This window comes from Ambystoma mexicanum, chromosome 2p, assembly GCF_040938575.1.
Source record: "Ambystoma mexicanum isolate Mex_15411 chromosome 2p, UKY_AmexF1_1, whole genome shotgun sequence".
Lineage (NCBI taxonomy): Eukaryota > Metazoa > Chordata > Amphibia > Caudata > Ambystomatidae > Ambystoma > Ambystoma mexicanum.
Window position 1 is genome coordinate 122,318,660 of NC_090923.1, and position 16,342 is coordinate 122,335,001.

At 44.8% G+C, this 16,342-nt stretch overlaps 1 protein-coding gene across 4 annotated transcripts in view; it reads left to right on the forward strand.

Moving 5' to 3' along the window:
• Positions 1 to 900: 900 nt before the first annotated feature.
• TPRA1 (transmembrane protein adipocyte associated 1) overlaps positions 901 to 16,342 on the forward strand; it is a 510,038-nt gene continuing 494,596 nt past the window's right edge. For 3 of the 4 annotated variants that reach the window (XR_011301886.1, XR_011301887.1, XM_069643375.1), the window contains exon 1: positions 947 to 1,060. The gene's annotated coding sequence lies outside the window, so the exon portion shown is untranslated. Of the gene's footprint in view, positions 1,061 to 16,342 lie in introns of all 4 variants that reach the window. The other variant, XM_069643376.1, reaches the window with a different exon arrangement.

Here is a 16,342-nt window from a genome sequence, read left to right on the forward strand (position 1 = left end):
CGGTACTGTGATATGTGCAACACCGACAACAGACCACCCGGCAGTAACAGTTATCTCCAACTGCCAATCCTGGAATCCAAACACGCAATCCCACACTGCACGCTCAGACCTTCACGAGCCATGCTTCACGTTCACGTGCACAACTCCACAAGCACGTGAATTACGACACTCTGTTTACAGTATGGCTATTTTTAAGGCGAAATACTCAATTGTTATCTTGCTGGCAAAACTGCATAGGAGTCTGCATTTTCACTGTATACTAACTAGCATTGTATACATGAACGTGCAGGCACCTAGTGAGACAACGCAGGGAAAGAAAAACTGCCCTATACAGACAGGCAACAGAAGAAATGCCCGTCGGGCGTGGTCGAGGGGGAGAAATAAAGAAAGACGTCTTGTGGTACAGACTCTTGGCGGCACAGCTCAATGTACTGAGCTGTAAAGTTAGGCACATCTGCCTGCAAAGTTATTTGGGATTTCAGCTACACAGTAAGAAGACTGTCAAACGGCCAAAAATCACTTCTGGGGATAATACTCACCAGCCAAAAAGGCACACAAAGACCCGCTGTTGTTGCAACCAATATCAAAGTATGAAGAAAAAAAAACACCGGGACCTAAATATACCTGGCGCAGTGGCAATTCGAAACACTTCCGAGATGTACCAGCACATTATAGATACACACTACAAAATACATATCTGGCCGAAAACCGCATAGAACTGCTTCCTCCGTGATTCTCTTCCTACGCACGTACACGCCCTACGTGGAAACGTCACGACTTCTTCGCAGAAATACGTGAAAAGGTCATGACGCTCTAAAGGCATTTTAGAAACTGTCGGCAAACTTTTAAACAAACACACAATGCTATCGGGTATCATGGGGACTTTAATAAACGTGTGAATGATAATGAAAGCAATGTAAGGCCTCCCTTTAGGAAATGATCATGTCCTGGTTCCAGGCAGCATCATGTGAGTGAATGGGATCAAGCTCTTGGGAATTTTATATGCATTTCTTTCAGCTTCCCTTAACTTAGACGGTCTCGCCCCTTCCTTATTATGTTGGTAAGCAGAGCCTTTTTTGCAACCTCTGGGAGCGCATGTTGAAGCTGTAATTCGTTGTATTGTACTTGTTGAAATTAAACATTGTAAGTGCGGGACTTTCTAAACGTCCGGTTTTGAAAATATCCAGGGCAGCCTGTTGTTGTTGGCATTGTAGACACAGTAGCTGCTCCGAACAGTTCAAGCTCTGGAATGCTCGCAGACACCGTAACTGCTGTGCAGCTACTACACCGACCCTGCTCTGTACTTATATAATATAATACCTGCGCAGGCTAATGATTACAGGCGTGCACTGTCTCCAGTTCCAAGATTCCCCTGGTCGAATGGCTCCAGATCCGGTACTTTCTCTGGGTCTAATGACCCTTCTGTGATAATAACTGCAGGCACAGTTATCTGTTATAGGTCTAATGGTAAAGGCCCATCACATCCCCTGGCTGGAGCGAACGAGTGCAGACATAATACCTGCTCTGGAGCTAATGACATCCTATACAGTAAGTACCTGCTCATCAGCCACATGACGATACCTGCCCTGGCACAAATAATTACAGACGCAGTACCGGATCTGGGATACCTATTCCAGACACAATACCTGCTAATCCGTTACATATGACCGAATACATGGCCAGGGGCTTAGAACTACAGACACGATAACCGGCCCAGCACAGTACGTACTCTGGGGCTAACGAATCCAGTCACAGTATCTGCTCTGGAGCTAATGGTATTTAACATTATACCTTCCCGTGAGCAAATCTGGGATTAATGACTGCAGACACACAAAAAACCCCATGCACCCTTTCCTTCTCGTGTGTCCTTTCCCATTCCAATCGTGTGTCCGTTCCTCGCCGGATTGTCTGCTGTCACATTTGCATCTGTGGGGTAGAGCTGAGGTAGAATTTAGAACTAGGACTTTCTCCCATACTCATTGATTATCTCATTGGTTTTCTATGGGAACATTTTACTCCGTGGAAAATGACTTTGGAGGTACTTGCTTGCTCCTGGACTTTTTCCCTGATTCCAGTTTTGGTTCAGGGAGTTTTAGTACAAAGGCTGGAATTTCAGCCCTTCTCTGTGATTAATGGCTTTTAACTGTACGTTGGAACATCTGGTTCCCTTATAGTCCCACTGCATGTCTTTGTGTAATGTGCCTATCACCAGATAGTGGACCTACTACATAAAATAGAGTGGGATGTGTCTTGATACCATTTACTGTTTTTGTAATACACGAGGTATGTATACTGTGTTTTGTTTGCTTAAGTACTTAACTCGATGGTATGTATATTTTCAGTGTACCAATGGGGTGGGTGGATTTTCTATGAATAAAGGTATGGGCTAAATGCACCTACTTCTCCTTCCTAGAGTTAAGCCAGACTACTCTGTCTCCTTTTTTGGCTGGGTCCTCTGCCCAACCTTAAGGACCAGAGGCCTTTGCATAAACCGCTTGAACAATTAATGTGCAGGGTATTTTCGAAGTGGGAACCAGGTCTCTGCAGGGAATGGGGTGCTGCACACAGAATTGGGGGGAGGGAGGCAAGTAAACATTTACATAGTAACAAAGAAGTAGTGGAGAGAGAAAAAAGAAAAAGCAGGTAGGTTCCAAGGTATGGTAGGAAACAAGCTTGGTAGGGCTAAGCGGTTTGACTATGAGAGGAACAACCTAGAGCATGAAGGAATGTCTTTCTTATCAAGCTCTTCGCTCATCTGCCGCCAACTCCCTCTGGGTCAGTCTCTTCTGCAAGTAACGAGTAGGTGGTAGATCTCTTTCTTCGGCTGGGGCCTCCCTGAAGCTTGAGGAGAACCATCTCCGGTTCCGGAAGCACCTCAAGACCTTCTATTTATTTCTGTTTTTGCTCCTCCTCGCCCCTGCTGAACTCCTGACTGATACTGCACTAGTCACTTGGCTACCCTCTGATCTCAGGCCCAGGACCCCTCTCCCGCCAGCTACACACCTGCACTGCTTCCTGGGTAACCCCTGCACTTGGGGCTGTTTCTGGATCCTTACAGACCACCCATCTCTTGACACTTGATGGATGTCTGCATTTGCCACATGCTGGCTGTACTTTTACCTATTGTTTTATTTATTTTGTACTGTTCATCCTATGTATTGTACTGCCCCTCTCCCCGCACTTCCCTCCCCTGCACTTGCGCGATCTGAATGTTACCTGGCCTAGTAAGAGCGTTGTCTTTGTCTTCCCTCTGATCCTCCTCCCTTGTCTTGTCGCGCGTTATAAATATCATATCAATGTAGCTAGTGCTTGTGTGTATATAGTGGCCGGAGGCCTAAATGCCTAGAATATTCATTTTGTTTACTTGTCAATGTTCCTTTACTTTTTCCTTTGAAAAACACACTTGCTCACTACCATATAATTATGGTAACGTGTTAGTGCAGGCAAGCCCTAATCAGCGTTCATTATGTATACTTTATCCTATGTACAGTATTTCTGGTGGAAACTTTTTCCAAACTATCTAATAAATATTGTCCCGTTTGGGAAGAATGTTTCCACAAGCTCTTAATATTTGCTAACGAACATGGCACTTAACTGCTTGGTACCTTCTAGAAACTCCCACAATATGAGTGCTGACTCATGGTCCCAAACGTGCAATACAAACCACTTGGCTTACGTCTCTGCAAAGGAAACACTGATAAGAAAGTAATATGCAGGCGCATATGCACGGGGGTTCTTGAGCGTTCATTCTTTATCACAGAATGCTAAGGCCCAACCAAGCACACAACTAAAACCGTGTGTATGCTGGATCACAAGGGCTGTCTGTAGACCTCGAACGTGCACGTTTGGGCTATTATTGGGACATATTGAGCGACGTGTCTTTCTGTATGAGCGCCATTTACAGCGCTCCATTTCTTCCATTGAATCCCATACATGAACTCCATGGGCCTCCACACTACTGGTGCCTCCCCAGTATATTTTCCAGAGCATGGTAAAGTATGTAAATTCGGAGCAGACCGGACGATCTGATTACACGTCCACATCAAAAGCATAGCTCCAATAGAGGCTCAAGGTACGTAACTACGCACCACTTTGGTGGACACAAGCCTTAGGAACCGCGGGCTATCAGCCTGCACGCATTCGCCTCTGTACACCTGACTAAAACACAAAGCACAACACCTCTGCCATCAGATTACAGCTACGGCAAAAAAATTTGGTATAGCTGTACACATAACAATTCTCTTACACTCGTGCACTCTCCTGACCACCTCTCAGCACCCATCCACATTCCTGACCATCATTAGTAGATTACTGGGGCTCGGCCATCCCACCAACTCCCAGTTTTGGCCAATACACACGCGCTTTCTAATCTTTCTGACAATTTTCCATACCTTGGACTTTGTTCCCTGAGGCCTTTTCCCCACCCACCCCCCTTTTTTCCTCCTCACCAAGCCCCAGATGCCTGCTGCCCCGTGATTGGCTGCCAGTGCCTTCATAAGCCAATTGGGGTGCACCGGCAGGCGAGAGCAAGCCCCCGCCGAAGGCAACTGACAAAGGCTCCTCCTGACTGAGCCTGACCGAGCTTGTTGTGCTCGAGTGCTCAGGAGAGCTTGGACCATGCGCGTGCCAACCCTCCTTCTACCAAGGTGAGCCGCCATCAACAGTTCCATGCCCGTCCGCCTTCACCACATCGCTGTTATGAGCAACTCTCGCTCCACTCGCCCGCCCTTGACACCCCATATCAGCATTCTTTTCTTACCTAGAGACAAAGATCCCTACTGCAAGTACCCGCAAAATCACCCGTCTGATACCGGCGTCCAATTACTATCGCGTAACGACCTCAGCTTGCCACAGAGTGTATGCATACGTCGCTGCATCATATTAAGTTTGCAAATAAGTTTGTACTGCGCCTTTATATTCGAAAGCATCCTGCCTCGTAGTTATCTTCCTGCCTGTGTTAGTGCCTTCAGCCCCCCCCCACTATCTTGAACTGTGGTGAACTACACTGTAGTATTAACTACTCGAGTATTTGCCTGCTGTTTGTCCCAGCTTGCGGCTCACGCTCCCTCACGTCTCCTGCCATACCAGGCTGCAACCACCGGTGTCATGTGTCATAACGCTTGCCTGCCACAGGCACACTGTAAATCGATGCATTTGACCTCTGTATAGAGCACACAATATATGTACCCTAACGTACGATCGCCACTTCATCATGCTAGCCTGCGCTCTCACTGGCAACTTATACTTGTATTATTCGTGTATTAGCCCACCCTGCAAATATTGACTGCTTTTCCATCTCTGTGAATCGCTTGAATTTGTGCTAGCGCCCTAACTAACATGTGCTGACTGATCAGTATTTCATTGCCTGCAACTATACTCATTATTTACCAAGTTGCTGCTAAATAAGTTTGGCTAGTGCCTCTTATTGCCTGATCGCTATTTACCATTGCCACCACTTGTAATACCCTGTCCATGACATACTCGCCACCATAGCCCTTAGCACCATAGCCCTTGGACCCCAAGGCTCCTTGCCTGCCGCTACAATCTACAACCACATAACCTCTTCAAATTAGAAACTACCCAACACCACATGTCAGTATGCGCCCTATAGCTGCTTGCCAGACGGCCCATATCATCATGCTCCTACAAAACATCTTGATCTACATGCTACAACACTCGCATATCCCGACATTAACTTCCAACCCACATAATACTGCAATTACCACACCACTCTCGGACATGCATGACCCCACCTCCCCTCCCCCCCACCTAGCAAACCCTGCTCTACCTCAGACAGGAACCTACGGCTCAGAGCCAGATTAGATCAAATCTATGAGCCACCCCATCAGCTCTATCCCTCTCACAACAAGATTAAGGACTAAGCTAACTCAGTCCTGCCAAACCAATATCAACTTGAACTTCATTCCCAATTCTGACCAGATGCTAATAAAAAGCTTAGCTAAGCATAGTAAACTTAAATCCTCACAAACCGGACTTTCAACTGTGCCTACCACTGTGAACCCTCTTATCAAGGGAGCTCTAATTAACTCGAGATCCATCGTAGCTCATGTGTCATGCTTTCAGACTCACCCAATCACGACCGGGTGATATGCAGGCGGCGGAGAGAAACATGGACCCCTCCCGCGATCACCTCTGCTCGATCGTTAGTGGGACGCTGCACTCTGAGGCATCCCTGGCATCGATTTCCACGCCTGCAGTGGGGATTGCCTTGGAGACTGCAGGCGCGGAGATCACCACTCCATACTGCGGTCCTCCGCTCGACGCGGATCGTCACGAAGAAGGGGTCATGTGACATGGCTTCCAGGAAACAGGCACCAAATGAACCAGTGGATCACGTGACCAAGTGAAATATCACGTGACCAGGAAATCGTCCCCGATTGGCCAACGAATCAGGAAGACTGCAATAAAAGGGGCTTGACCTTTGCACACATTGCTTCTCAGCTGATCTCTCAGCGTTTAGCGATTTCCTGCGTTTTGACCTTCATGCTTATCGAATTTCTTGGATTTTGGACTTCGTTTTTCTTCTGGATTGTCCTCAAATTTTGACACTTGGATTTCTTCTGACCTGTAGAACTGGATTATCTGAACTTTGAACTGTTTTCTTGGATTGTTTATGGATTGACCTTTGGATTTGGCGCTTAATAAATCTTCAGCTACCTTTTGTTTGAACTTTGCACCTACAATCAAACCCTCTCCTCTCACTTCAGATCCCGTGGTCCCGTTATCCCCTCTGCACTACTCATCTGACCCTTGGGGGAAAATTCACTTAGGTTCAAGTCACTCATCATTCACCTCCAGGGTAGGTTTTTCTTATTATTTGTTTATGCTTGTTGTGAATACCGTGTAGCCATTAGCTAACCTGGTATTTTCTTTGCAGCCACCCGGGACCTGGAGTTTCCTGTTTACCCCCCACCTGTGGCTCCAATAACCAGTCAGCGAGTACTTTGCCCCTCTCTGACTGGTGCTTGGGGACGGAGGTATACTAATCCAATTGGCCCTCAGGATTTGACATCATGCCACTGAAATTGCTGACTTAATTATTAGTGAAGACCTTGACTTCCTCGCTATCACTGAGACCTCGTTACATTAAGCAGCAGGTCCCATGCTTATGCCAGCAGTCCCGGACGGCTACTCCATACTAAAACAGGATAGAGTGAAATCCAGAGGAGGAGATATCGCCATCATTCATAAATGTAGCCTCCCTATGAGAACAACCACACCTATCGAGGTCCTCTCATGCAAACTACTATCTATTGAAGTCCCTCTCTCTAATACCCAGACTCTGAACATCCACCTAATCAACCGCCCACCAGGCCCTCCTGGAACTTTTGAGGATGACATCAACACTATCCTCGCCAACAACCTCAAAAGTTCTACTCAAGTACTTGTACTTGGTGACTTTAACATGGGCTTCAGCGACCCATCAGACCAGCTCACCCTTACTACTGGTAACACCCTCTCAGAACTAGGCTTCACACAAAGAAGTAACATACCAACCCATAATAAAGGCAGAATACTCGATTGGCAGACTACAACTGCAAAGCCAATATCCTAGCCATCTCACCCCTAGCCTGGACTGACCACCATCTTGTGCCGTTTATGCTCTCCACCAACAGACCCCCACCTCCACCTGCCATTAGAGCCCCACCCACGCTAACCAGAAATAAAGAGTATTACTGTGGATAGGATTATCTAGACTTTACTCCCCACCCTCAACTCGCTCCCTGACAACACCGACCCGGAGATCCTGGTCGAAGAATATAACAATATTATTTTGACCACACTGGATGCGTCTGCCCTCCTCAAACTCAGACCAAGCAAGCCTAAAACCCACCTGAATAACTGGTTTATGCCTGTCAAGATTCGCTCCCGTTCCCACCACTTGGGGGCATGATTTGGGGTTTATTCCCTACTGGACTTTCCTTCTGAACCTTATGCTACAGTGCTGTGATGAATGGGGAGCGCTAAATACTTATTTTCCAAGGTACTTCCCTTCCGGATCCATTCCAGGTTTTTGGAAGCCAGTATGCTGCTTAAATCATATGACTATGTTTCCCAGAATGCCTGGCCCACAGCTTCATCTCCACCCTCACAGGACAAGGCTGGGTGGAGGATAGGCAACACCTGTGGGTGCAGGTGCAGCATACAGCACACCTGCGGCGTGTGCTTGTTAAGCAGGTTTAAAAGCCTCAGTTTACTTCAGTCCAGCGCTGGTCATTGATGCAGTGTCCCTGTTTGTGACTGGTCCGTTGTTACTGGTTCTTAGCTTTGTGCCTAGTTCCTAGTTTCTATTTCTTGTTCCTTATACCTGGATTTCGAATTTATGTGCTTAAATGATTTCTACTTCCCAGATTTCCCTTTTTGTCTTCCTCTGTTTGCAGGCAGCTTTTCTCAGTGCTTTCCCCTTTGGTGCAGCCCAGTTTGCCTGTGTTCTTTATTTATTTGACTTTGTCCTTTGCTGCTGTAAACCTTGATGCTTTAGTCTTTCCTCTTAATAGATTAGCTTCCTGCCTTTTTCCTTGGATGGGTGGGGGAAGTTTGCCTTTGTTATTTCGTTTTCCCTGCTCCTGCTCCTTTACTTTCTCTTGGAATCCATTCCGTGTTTTCCCTTGCACTTCTGCATTTATTTCCCATTGATTATTAGGTGTGGTGTGCTGTTGTAACTAGCTCCTCTGCGAATGCCTATGTTTTCCTCACTATTCTATAATCACTATTCCTACTTGCCCCTTGTCTTGAGTCGTATGTATTTAGTTATCCTCCCATTGCTGTTATCCTCCCATAGCCTTTCTGGGTCCCTGTTTGATCAACAGGGTTCGTGGGCTTACTGACATTCAAGTGGTATTTCTCGTCCTCGTGAGTACTGTTTTTAAGTTCTCTTATTCAATACCATCAAGAGTGTTAGCTCACAGATCCTGTCCTTGCTTGCCCTCTACGTGGGTTAAGCACTGTCAGTATCTGTAATAGCATAGTGGGTAAGGAGCTAGCCGACTTTCCTTGCAGTCATAAGGAGTGTCTAAGTGCTTGCCCCACATCCCTTTTCATATATTTGTATTGTTGTCACACTCTGTTTGCACTCCTGGGTTTTAGTATACATGAGTCTTGGTTCCTATGTGCATGTTGTTTGACTCAAAGCTATTCATTGTGTGATTTTTGTGCACACTTCCCTTCCCATATTCGCTGCCTTTGTCCTCACTTGACAACGCCTCTCTTAAAAGACCTAAGGCAACAAAAAAGAAGCTGCGAGGCTGCATGGAAAAAACTACCTTCAGTAGCCAACTAACTCAAACTCACTAAACTCTCTTCTGGCTACAAAAAATAAATATGCCTAGCTAAACGCACATCCTTCGATACGCGTATATCCCAATCCAAATCCAACATGAAAGAACTCTTCACCATTCTCAAAGAATTAGAGACCCCCATAGTTCCCCCTGACACCTGCATCAAAGATTTAAAAAAATGGTGCTCAGAGATCCAAAATGCACTAGCCAATAAAATATCCACCCTACAAAATAAAATCTCTAGTAAAAGTGCTTCTTTAAATGACTCCACCCTTTCCAAAACTTCTGAGAGCAGCACTGCTAACGTATCTACCCGATTCAACTTCTCTAAAGTCTCCGTGATTGAAGTAGAAAGAACTATCTTGTCCCTGAAACCATCGAATTGCCAGGGTGATCTCTGCCCTGCACAGCTCATCAAAGATGCAGCCCGAGACCTCTCTCCGTTCATTACTAAACTAATGAATGCATCATTCACTACTGGAACTATCCCCTCCAATCTCAAACAATCTTGGGTTCTCCCACTTTTAAAAAAACCTACTCTTGATCCTTCCACACAACCAACTATAGGCCTATCACGACAGTACCCTTTCTCCTAAATATCCTGGATAAGGTTGCCTATGTACAAATCCAAAAACACCTGGAAGTACACGGCCTCTTGGGAACTAGACAATCAGGCTTCCGCCCTCAGCATGGTACGGAGACAGCTCTGATTGATCTGAAGACTCAAGTCGATGAGCTCAGAGACAGCGGTGAAGCTGCCCTACTCCTACTTCTAGACCTTTGAGCCGCATTTGACTTGGTTGATCATACTATACTATGCAATCTCCTCAACACAGCGGCCCACTTTTCGGACAATGCTATCACATGGATTAGATCCTTCCTAAACGGTAGAACCATGAGGGTTTTCTCCCCCCACAGCAGCTGCCGACCCTATACCCATCACCTGCGGCGTGGCCCAGGGTTCTTGTGTCTCGCCCACATTGTACAACATTTTCACGAAGCCCCTCTTCGATGATTTGGATCATCTCGGTATCACCTACACCAACTATGCAGATGATACCCAGATCCTTCTCCCGCTTTCTGGTGATTATGAAGCGGATTTGGCCTTGGTTAACGGAGTCTACATCATCATCCAGGCATGGATGGCCACGCATGGTATATGCCTGAATGATGATAAAACTGAACTTATCATCCTGGGCACTACATCTAGTCTAAACAAACTAGGACTCGCCTACTCATCCTTCACAATCGATGGCAGCAGCATCAAAGTTGGACATGAGGTAAAAACATTAGGTTTCTATCTTGATTCTAACCTCACATTCAGTAAACAAGTTAATTCATTAGCGTCCTCCACAGCCTATACGTGTAAACTTATCCACACTGCCAAACCATTTCTATCTGACACTAGCTGCATCATCTTCTCCAGAGCCCTGATCTTATCTCACCTGGACTACTGCAATGCTCTTTATGTGGGTTCAACCAAAGCCACCACTAGAAAAATCCAAACTCTCCAAAACAATGCTCTTAGAGCGGCATTAGGCATCTCCAGAAGAGACCACATCTCTGAGATTAGCCGACAGAATAACTGGCTTCCAACCATGCATAAAATCACCCTAACAATTCTATCACTTACACACAAATCCCTGAATAATGCTGCGCCCACCTATTTGGCCGGCAAATTCCACAGACATTCATCTCTGAGACCGTCAAGAACGGCCTTTAAAGACTGCCTATCCATCCCCAAATTCAAACGCTCCACAATTGCCGGCAATAGCTTCCCGGTGAAAGCAGCTAAACTGTGGAACTCCTTACCCCCTACTCTGAGAACTGACCTACCCTTCCAAAACTTTAGGACCAATGCTATCTTGTGGCTGAAAGTGAAGGCCCACTAACATAGTATGCAGCTAGGATTCTTTGCCAGGATTCACTGCCCGGAGTCCATACCACCTTTCATCCAGACTCATGTGTACACACCTGTATACCTTGTTGATGCAAGTAAATGCTATGCAGTATCTGCTTTCCTGGCCTTGCTCCTGTTATCTGTAAATATGTTTTTTACTTGTGTATACTTTGTTCATAATACCTGTCTGTAACATTGTTGTAACTAAGCCTCGAATATACTTGTAAATGCTGCACCCTGGTACCTGAGGGTATGTCGCGCATTATAAATAATAAACAAACAAACAAACAAACACGTTGAGGCCATACTAATGAGATAAAGAGGCTATATAAATGACAAACTACTACTGCATGCAAGGGGTGGAAATTAAAGTGGCAAGCTACTAGCCAGCCATAAAAAAAGTCACTCGCCACTTCAGTTATAGCTATACACACAGCACACCCTTTATTACTCGCCAAGAGTTAAATGTCACAAACCGATGGCTAGTGCTGAGTGCACATTTTGCACCCTGCATACATACATTTCAATTGCAGGAAGTATTCATAGAGGAAGCACAGGTATTCTTTAAAGCCATACAGGTAAGTTGCATAACAGCCACATTCCCTCCCTAAAACTAGGCAAAAGCCCCCAACAAAAAATAATGGGGAGCAAAAATACGACACTTAAAGATGGGGTAACGTCAGACACATAGGAGCCTGTCTTTCCTCCACTCAAAAAAAAACAAAGCCACGGGATGTGCTCCAATATGCCACCTGTTCAGAAGAGTTACTTCAAGGAACAAACGCATCTTTTAATTTGCATGTAGTTCTAGGTGCATCGACATATGAATTACAAAAAGATATGCTTTAGAGTACAAATAGATTTTAACTTGCCTAAAAAAAATACCATTGGAAACAAATGACATGTTCACTCTTTTCTAAAAAATATATATATATACATATATCATTGTGTCTGGATCCCTGTACCTGCGAACCCGAAAGCATTGCTCCTATAAGGAAATAAGTCTTCGAAATGTATCAAGCATTTAAACAGACTTTTCCCACATAACCTACCGCGAATGCCCTTTGGCGTTACAATTCTCCTGCTTGAAGTCCCAAAAGGAACAAACGTCAGTCCACACTTTGGCCTTTATCAGCAGAAACACAAGTTTACCATCCTGGGTATTGCACAATAAACTCCATAACCATTTCTGATGAACACTCTTATCTCGGTTTTGTAGCCTGCAGAGAGAGGGGCTTTACATCTACACGTCAGACCCCAGATTGCAGAACGACTCAATATGAAGACCTTATCTAATGCGATGACCAATATCTGTTGCCTTCACGCAAAGTCAACAAGTATGATCTTTATCAGACGAGCTGGATTCCATGAGTGAGGTGTAATTGGAGATGGATGGGGTATTTCTATGTAGTGTGCTATTTTGTTCGGTTCTGCTTAGTTTGTGGTAATTGAGTCTACGCTATGCTGTGATTAACAGCCTATATATGGCAGCAATGTTTGCTTGTCTGAATTTTAAGCAATTTGGTTTGTTGGTAAATTCTATGATTTGTGATAAATACTGTATTCCATGGGTTTCTTGTTCTTCAGGATTTGTAAGAATTAGTAGTACAGTATTTTGCGGAAAATGCTAGTGTAAACTGTAGTACGTGAACTGTGTGTATTCCATTCTGCAGCATATTGTAGTGCAATGTTGAATAATATAGAACTGTGCCGATAAATTATTGAATGCAATAGTTTTTGCACTGGTGTTTACACAAGCATAGTATATATTATTGTTCAACGGAAATTCCTACTAGAATCGGTAGTAAGCAGCCCTACAGAAAAGCAGTGCATCTGCCACTTTCACTCACTAAAAATACGCAAATAGTCCCATAAAATAAAAATAGGTATTACAAATACTCCCAACAAAAATGGGAAACCGACAGATAGGTTGTCATGCCTTTTGTCCACACAGCTCCATGGATACGTTTGGCCCAGTAGTACTCGCAATGCTACATGAAGAAACTCTACTATTTATTACTGCCTGATCTGCAGAGGTAAACCTGTATGTTGATTATTATTACCCATGGTGTGTGATGCTCATTTATCGACCTCGAAAGGATGAAACAGCTGAGTTTGGCCCTGCCAGGATTCAAACCTGCGTCAGGCTCTGCACGGATGTCGAAGCGAGTGCTCTGCTATCTGACCGGCTAAGAAGGAATTTATTGCAAAAGAAGGATTTATTATGAAACATTTCTGTTTTACAGTAAAATATATTTTTACTCTTATTAAATATCCCCATTGGGAATAAGACTTTACTTTTTTACTCCCAACTTTAAAATAATAGGGAGTAAAATACACCTACTTTTAAAAAAAAAAATGATCTGGAGCACTGGTAGTAAACTAATGTTCTCGAAAGTATTGCGGAACTGACAAATTGTTTCTAATTAATAGTGCAGTAAATAGTTTTGTTGGGACAAACTCCCTGGTATGCCAGAGGGCCACTAGGCGTTTGCAGACTCTTGTAAGGCCCAACACCTTCCACAGGACAAAGGCAGGACTCGGTCAAACGGCAAGTTCAAACTGCAGTTCATTACAGCAGAACCAATAGGAATCAGTACAGGGGCAGAAGAAATCCATGGACATCTCAACTTCTCCTTGGTTGCAGGCCACCTTTACACCCGAATGACGTCAGAGTGACGCTACGACCTGGGCCCTTCTCTAGAAAATCATTGGACCACTGGTTTGGGTACTGAGTAATAGACCACCTATAGTGGACACTATACGTGTTCGTCTACTTCCCCTCGCATGTCAGGTGGCTGGCCTGGTCCATCCCTAAATCACAATCTATAACAATGTTTCAATGTGAGGGTCTTGCCAATTGGTTCATGCCTGTTGCTAACAACCCCTAGGATACTAAACTGTGATTGGCTAGAGCTGACATCCCCAGGCCTGGGATCTGCAAAGGTTCTCAGCTCTTAGTCCTTATTACCTTGAAAAGGTACACCATGTGTCTACATTGTAACTTGTGTGTACCACCTTAGTCTGCGAGTGCTTGTTCGCTCAATGCCTCACTTGTCTCACATTGTAACATCTTTGTTGGGAGCGTCTGTCTGGTAGTGTGAGATCGGCTCCCCTTTCTCAGCCCTGCTTGCTGTCCGTTGTCTGCGTCAACTGGGTCACGTGTTCTAAGACCATGATTATGAATTATTTGTATTTACTGCAGCTGCAGCTACTGTCGTTCAGGGAATAAATTGTCACCTGTAGCTTGTGGCCTTGGCAGCGGGTCCTATCTCAAACGTTTGCTCTTGTCCAGCCTGAATTCAGCTCTGCTCGTGCTGAGAGGCCTGTGGCCTGCTGTCATTTTCCTAAGCCATAGCACAGTTTCTAAAATGTTTAGGCCATTCTATATTCTCTGTATCTTAGTGGTGTCCAGCCAAAGGATTGAAAATAAAGGCTTGAATGATGCCCTTTTGTTCGAATACAAAAGGCACGAAAAAAAGGGTCGATTTATGTCATTTATTTATATATTTTTTAAGTGTAGAATGCATTAAAAGTTTTTTATAAAAAGAAAACAGGGGGTGGGGAGGTTGGAGGGAACCCCCCACCCCCAAAAAAAAAAAAATAAGTTGACCCTTTTTTTCAGTCCTTTTTGACCTTTGATCCTTTGACCTACAACCTATGTTAGTCACACTTGGCCCTGTGCAGTTTCATAAGGTTATTCACATTTAAGCATCTGCAAGTTTTGCTCAATATCTCTTGCTTCTTTCGGTTTCTGTGTTGCTGCATTTAACCTGTGGCAAAATAATAAAAGCAATGACGGTATATATATGTTTCTGTCCTCTATAGAACTGTACCCTTGTGCATTCGGGTTTGTGTCCCCAAGTGCAGTTGGTATGTGTGCTTCATGTCTAACGCTGCTAAGTCATTGTGTCTCTAACTACGTCAGCAACATGGCTTCTTGGCGCTTTCATCAGTACTGTCAATTGAGGTGTCTTTAGTTGCAGCCTGGCGCTCCTCGTCCACTCTGGGGTAGATTTGTACCGCACCTGGCCTGTAGGGCTGGCTGAGGGGGTACCTCTCGACATACTTGTCAATCATTGGGGCACTGGGAATTGGTCTGAAATAATATGGGCGATAGCGGTATCTCCTGGCCTTCTTCCGTGTCATGTATTTTATGGGAGGGGGAGGAGGGGCTAAACTTTCCCATCCCTCTTAAGTTTCGACAGTGGAGTATTTGTGCAGTATGTCTTTTAGTTTCTGCTGTATTTACATCAAACTGTAGTAGGATGGATAGCGTACCATGCAATGCACTCCCCACAGGAGCAGTACGATTCTATGACACAAGATGACAACCCCAATTGGGCCGACTTAGCCTTTCATCCGCCCATGGTCAATTTATTGAGTTCTACAAGTGGGTAATAATGACACTAATTATGACAATGCTTAGACTAAATTCCGAGATTATTACTACCACCTGACAGTCATATTTTTCTAATGATTTTTCGTCTTTCACAATCTCTATTCACAAACGAGCCTCTATTCCATGAACATACCAGCCACCAAATCTCCCAAAGCTGTGCTGGAGAGTGATACTTAGGATGACTGTAAAGTGCATGAGGAAGGCTGGGTTGCATCATGCTTCAGTTGCCGTTAAAGGCCAGGTGTGCAGGCAACTTTAAGATGTGCATCGCACAAGGTTTCTTTAAATTACCTTATTCTGCATATGAAACAAAGTCCATGAAACTTCATCATGTTTGACGTGTGTTCGAATGTAGCCATATCAGGTGTTTGCCTAGCTGCCTTTGAATGGGCAAAGTCATAAGTAACAGAGGAAACATTTCAAATTATCTTATATTATGTCATGTAACCTGAGCTATAGTGTTGCTGTTACGTCACTGTAGACGGTGACAATTCAACTTGGGTAGAGCTCAACATCATGGCGTGAGGACGTGTCCTTCGGAGCTCCCAGCAGATCCTACTAAATGATCATGATCCCTGTGGCTATGTTACAGTATCTGCAGTTACATTTATCTGAAATACTGCATGCATGCATGCAGGTGAGTGCGACGATTGCACGCTGGAGAGAGCTTGCCAAAGTATTCAGTAGTCGGCACGATGAAAGGTGCAAGGCCGTTTTGGCACAAATGTTAATTGTATGCTA